The sequence below is a fragment of the Lolium perenne genome, chromosome 4 (assembly GCF_019359855.2).
Source record: "Lolium perenne isolate Kyuss_39 chromosome 4, Kyuss_2.0, whole genome shotgun sequence".
Classification (NCBI taxonomy): Eukaryota; Viridiplantae; Streptophyta; class Magnoliopsida; order Poales; family Poaceae; genus Lolium; species Lolium perenne.
The window spans coordinates 904358-910422 of NC_067247.2; the positions used below are offsets into that span (position 1 = coordinate 904358).

Sequence of the window (6065 nt, forward strand, 5' to 3'; positions counted from 1 at the left end):
TATTATATTAGTTGATAGATTGTTCTAAATTTTTGTCAACTTTTACTTGGTTTGACTCTTAAAAAAAGACTTAAGCTTTGTGATGGAGAGGTAGTACTAGTAGTGAAGAAACTATATCCCTCGTGACGAGAAAGAAATATTTTTTACTACCACTCTTTTGTGGACAAATTTTTAAGTGCATTGCAAAACAAGAAGTACACTATTTTATGGACAAATTTTAACTCTAAACACTCATTATTTCAGGATGGAGGGAGTATAGCCCAACTTGTTTTTTTTCTTCTGGGCACTACACTGCTTTTTCCCTATGCAATGCTTGGTTCTACCCCTTTTCTAATTGTAATGGTCACTTTAAGTCAAATTTTCCCACACACATTTATTTTGTACTTTTCTACAGTGTTGACTGATACGTCTCCGACGTATCGATAATTTCTTATGTTCGATGCCACATTATTGATGATATCTACATGTTTTATGCATAGTTTATGTCATATTTATGCATTTTCTGGAACTAACCTATTAACGAGATGCCGAAGAGTCAGTTGCTATTTTCTGCTGTTTTTGGTTTCAGAAATCCTAGTAAGGAAATATTCTCGGAATTGGACGAAATCAACGCCCAGGGGCCTATTTTCACACGGAGCTTCCAGAAGACCGGAGAGCTAACGAAGTGGGGCCATGAGGCGGCGAAACACTAGGGCAGGCGGCCCAGCCCTTGGCCGCGCCGACCTACTGTGTGGGGCCCTCGTGTGGCCCCCTGACCTGCCCTTCCGCCTACAAATAGCCTTCGTCGCGAAACCCCCAGTACCGAGAGCCACGATACGGAAAACCTTCCAGAGACGCCGCCGCCGCCAATCCCATCTCGGGGGATTCAGGAGATCGCCCCCGGCACCCTGCCGGAGAGGGGATTCATCTCCCGGAGGACTCTACACCGCCATGGTCGCCTCCGGAGTGATGAGTGAGTAGTCTACCCCTGGACTATGGGTCCATAGCAGTAGCTAGATGGTTGTCTTCTCCTTATGTGCTTCATTGTCGGATCTTGTGAGCTGCCGAACATGATCAAGATCATCTATCTGTAATGCTATATGTTGTGTTTGTTGGGATCCGATGAATAGAGAATACTATGTTATGTTGATTATCAATTTATATCTATGTGTTGTTTATGATCTTGCATGCTCTCCGTTATTAGTAGAGGCTTTGGCCAAGTTTTTGCTAGTAACTCCAAGAGGGGGTATTTATGCTCGATAGTGGGTTCATGTCTCCGTGAATCTGGGGGAGTGACAGAAACCTCTAAGGTTATGGATGTATTGTTGCCACTAGGGATAAAACATTGATGCTATGTCCGAGGATGTAGTTATTGATTACATTACGCACCATACTTAATGCAATTGTCTGTTGTTTTCAACTTAATACTAGAAGGGGTTCGGATGATAACCTGAAGGTGGACTTTTTAGGCATAGATGCATGCTGGATAGCGGTCTATGTACTTTGTCGTAATGCCCAATTAAATCTCACTATACTCATCATATCATGTATGTGCATGGTCATGCCCTCTCTATTTGTCAATTGCCCAACTGTAATTTGTTCACCCAACATGCTATTTATCTTATGGGAGAGACACCTCTAGTGAACTGTGGACCCCGGTCCATTCTTTACATCTGAAATACAATCTACTGCAATTGTTCTTTACTGTTCTCTGCAAACAATTAACCTTCATACTATACATCTAATCCTTTGTTACATGTGACGCCCCGGAGCCGGTACCATGAGGATCCCAGCGAGCCCGCCGAAATCCGCATGATATCGATTCAGAGACGCCCTCCGACATGACGTGCGCGACAAATCACACACGTGATGCCAGAGGAATTAACACGAGCGGTAACATTACAACAGGATTACAATAGAGCCCAGAAGATACATATATTACAACAACGACTCCAACGAGTCAAGATACAAATAGATACATACAAAGATCCAAATCATATAGAAGATCGAATACGTCCGAGTATGGACAAGATACAAATTGGACTAAGAGTCCTGGAGATAACCAGTGGCGTCCATAACCCTGCCCAGGCCAAGCCGGAAGGGTAACCTTGCTAACGTCGTCTTCATCGAACATATCTTCATACCTGCCCGATTATATCCCGTAGAAGCAGCAATAAGTACGGGTTCGTACTTAACAAGACTTCAAGACGTATAAGCATTCGTCAACCAGTCGTCCTTTGTACTTGAGGCACGCAGGGGACTTAGAGGACGCAAGAGGAACGTCATAGGCAAAATGGTGGGGTTAAGCGGCAACGCGCAAGCACTAAAAACCTATAGAGACACTCTATAACATTCGTCTATTCAGAGAAGGTGAGAGAGCGCACAAACTAACAGTTCTATACTCTGCAAACATAACACAGCCGGTGTGTTCCCCCTTCGCAAAGAAGTACTTACAAAGGCACTCACACGATTTTCAAATTTTAACCATTTATTATAGAAATTGTACTAACTTACTACACAAGTTATTATGATTGAATTAACAGGTGTAAGTTGTCTATGGTCGAGTCATACAGCTCCAAGTCGTCCATAACCGCGGACGCGGCTTATCGATAAGATTGTAACCCTGCAGGGGTGCCCAAATGTGCCCACACGCACGATCAACCCACTTACGACAGGTGGATATCACGACACGCACTCTCCTTCACTACAACAATGTCCAGGAAGCCACCTAACTAAGTTTAACCCGTTTCAGAGCCCGATCGAAACTCCGAAGCGGACTCAGCTATTGCGACTGCGTGCTAGGTGGACAGTGCCCAGCGGGATGACCACTTCGCAGTGGCACCGCATCCTACGAGCGTGCAAGAGACAACGGGGTTACAAGGCACATAGCTTCCCCAAAAGTAACATCATATCATCTAACCACAAAGAAACAAGCTTGCACGCCCGGGAGAAACAAAACAAACATCCAAACTAGTTGTGGCCACTGGACAAAGCTGTAGATTCCGGCAGTGGTCGAGGGGAGACCCGGTAAGCATACCCACGTGTGGTTAGAGCGCTCAGTCTCGGAACAGATAACAAGAACTCGGGGTCCTAAGATATTTAGGAAACACAAGTGAGCCGTCACAAAACGAGCAGCTGACCCACCGATGCCTCTGCTAAAACAATTATCAACAACTAAAGTAACCATGATTCTTCCCAACATATAACCCAATAAGATAACAATAACGGTAACGAGATAAGACAGCACTAGCATGCACTACGACTCGCAAGGGCAGACTCGATAACCAAACAATAGCCGTGGGAGGTGATGGTGGCAATATGGGCTGCTTAAGGTAACAAGTGGAAAGGACACGTGACAAGAACGCAACTTAAGGATAGCATGAGGGAGAAGGCAAAATAAAATAGGTAAGCGACTCCTGCAGGGGCAGGGGTATAGGGGAAATGCTTGCCTGTTAAAGCTTGCCGAGGGACATCCGGAGAACTTGGCGTATCTTACCACACCACTTCGCGATCCTATCCGGGAAGAAGCAAATGCTGGAACACACAACGGATGCAAGCCTTACTACTACAGATAAAGAAGATCCAGCATGTTCATGATGATATGCATGACATGGCATAGATGGCGCAATGCATCTTATCCAATTTAATCGGAGTCGGAACCCCGGACACATAAATTAGGTTGGAGTTGCATTTTCTATCGTCAAATTTAAGGGTGGATTAGCATGGTACGACATGGCAAGGGTGCGCTACTTCAAAGTTAAATGGAACCCGGACAACATATATATAATATCCCACATATTCCATATGTTCCATATTAGGTGATAATGCAAACTATCACGAAATTATATGATGCATGATGCAACAGCAAGCATGGATGGCATATTAATGTTCCTTGTAATTTTCTGAACATTTTTCATATATAACATATTTTATTTGGAGCTATAGTTTAAAAGTTATGAAATAGACAGATTTGCAAAATAATAAAAGACAGAATAAAAGGGATTGGGCTGGATCTGGAAAATGGCCTGCTACCTGGCCGGCGGGAGGAAAGCTGGCGCGTGTGGGCCAGCCCACTTCTGGCGTGCACGCGGCGACGGGAAGCTACGGGCCGCGCGGGCGGCGGCTGCACTCGAAGAGAAATGGGTCGAGGCCCAGTAAGCGCCGGATCTGGATCAAGGAATCAGAGATCAAAAATGATGGCTTAAATTAGCCAAAGTGGGGATTTGATCCCAGGGCGCACGGGTCAAGGAGCAAGGGTGTTACCACTGGGCTACAGTTGCTGTTGTTGATGAACATGGGCTTCGTGACAAGTTGAAGCAGAAATGAGCGGAGGTAGGGGCCATGGCGGACACTTGCAGACGAGCTCAGGGACGACGGAGACGGGACGAACCAGGATGCGAGAGATGGCGTCGGGGGTGCGGCTCGACGCGGGGAAGGAGGTGGTGTGCTCGGTTTGGCCGGAGGAGGACGAGGGTGGCTGGAATTGACGCCGGAGTATGGCGGCCATGGTGAAGAAACGGCGGCGGTGCGGGTGCTTCAAGGCGTCGTGGGTCGATTCCTCGCAGAGGGAGGTAGAGGACGTTGAGGCGCTTCTGGTGGTGGTCTCAGATCGTCGGGGGATGGACCATAGCGGCGGCGCCATGGCGAGGTGGAGGAGGTACTGTGGGGTTTTCCCCTTCGTTTTGTTCAGAGAGAGAGGAGTAAGATGGGAAGAAGAGGAGGAAGATGGCGGCGCGAGGGAGGAGATGGTCTAGGGTTTGCTCTGGCTTGGATGGGGATTAAAGGGAGGGGAAAAGGAGGTGGTGGTTGAGGTGTTGTGGTCACAGAGGGAGGACAGCGCCATGTGCGTGCGTCCCTCCCGTCGTTGTCCAGCGAGGATGAAAAAGAAGGGATAGAGTGCTTGCGAAGGGGTACTCGGGCCAGGTGGGTTGGGCCGAAGGGGAGAGAAAAGGGCCGCCGGGAAAGAGAGGAAACAGGCCAGGGAAGAGAGGTTAGGGAAAGAGAGGCCCAGGTTAGGGGGTTAGGGTTTGTTTTTATAAAAACTCTTTCAATTTTATTTTCAAACTGTTTTGTAAACTGGTTTTAAAATAGTTCAAGCAAATTTGAATTTTGAATGTAGAGATGGAGAGAGAGAAAAACAAAATAGTTTGGCTTAATAAAATAATTTTATTTATTAAAACATAGATGATATGATGCATATGCCATGATGATGCACTAAAAGAGAAAGAACAAACAAATCTAATAGGGGTGCTACCCGGGGCCGTTACATTACAGCAAGCCGGTGAGATTGACAACCTCACTGTTTCGTTGGGGCAAAGTACTTTGGTTGTGTTGTGCAGGTTCCACGTTGGCGCCGGAATCCCTGGTGTTGCGCCGCACTACATCTCGCCGCCATCAACCTTCAACGTGCTTATTGGCTCCTACTGGTTCGATAAACCTTGGTTTCTTACTGAGGGAAAACTTGCCGCTGTACGCATCACACCTTCCTCTTGGGGTTCCCAACGGACGCGTGCTGTACGCGTATCAAGCTCTTTTTCTGGCGGCGTTGCCGGGGAGATCAAGACACGCTGCAAGGGGAGTCTCCACATCGCAATCTCTTTGCTTTGTTTTTTTCTTGCTTTATTTTATTTACTTTTTTGTTTGCTGCATTAAATCAAAACACAAAAAAATTAGTTACTAGTTTTTACTTTACTTGCTATCTTGTTTGCTATATTAAAAATACAAAAAATTTAGTTACTTGCATTTACTTTATCTAGTTTGCTTTATTTACTATTGCTAGAATGGGTACTCCTGAAAATACTAAGTTGTGTGACTTCACAACCACAAATAATAATGATTCCTTATGCACACCTATTGCTCCACCTGCTACTACAGCAGAATTCTTTGAAATTAAACCTGCTTTACTAAATCTTGTTATGCGAGAGCAATTTTCTGGTGTTAGTTCTGATGATGCTGCTGCCCATCTTAATAATTTTGTTGAACTTTGTGAAATGCAAAATTATAAGGATGTAGATGGTGACATTATAAAATTAAAATTGTTCCCTTTCTCATTAAGAGGAAGAGCTAAAGATTGGTTGCTATCTCTG

General features: G+C 45.5%; 1 long non-coding RNA gene across 1 annotated transcript; it reads right to left on the minus strand.

Moving 5' to 3' along the window:
- Positions 1 to 1638: 1638 nt before the first annotated feature.
- On the minus strand, positions 1639 to 5177 carry LOC127349344 (uncharacterized). The gene is made up of 4 exons (XR_011742314.1): positions 4243 to 5177; positions 4012 to 4146; positions 3429 to 3513; positions 1639 to 2123 (listed from the first exon to the last, which is right to left on the minus strand). It is a non-coding gene; the product is annotated as an uncharacterized lncRNA (long non-coding RNA).
- Between the last annotated feature and the right edge of the window lie 888 nt (positions 5178 to 6065).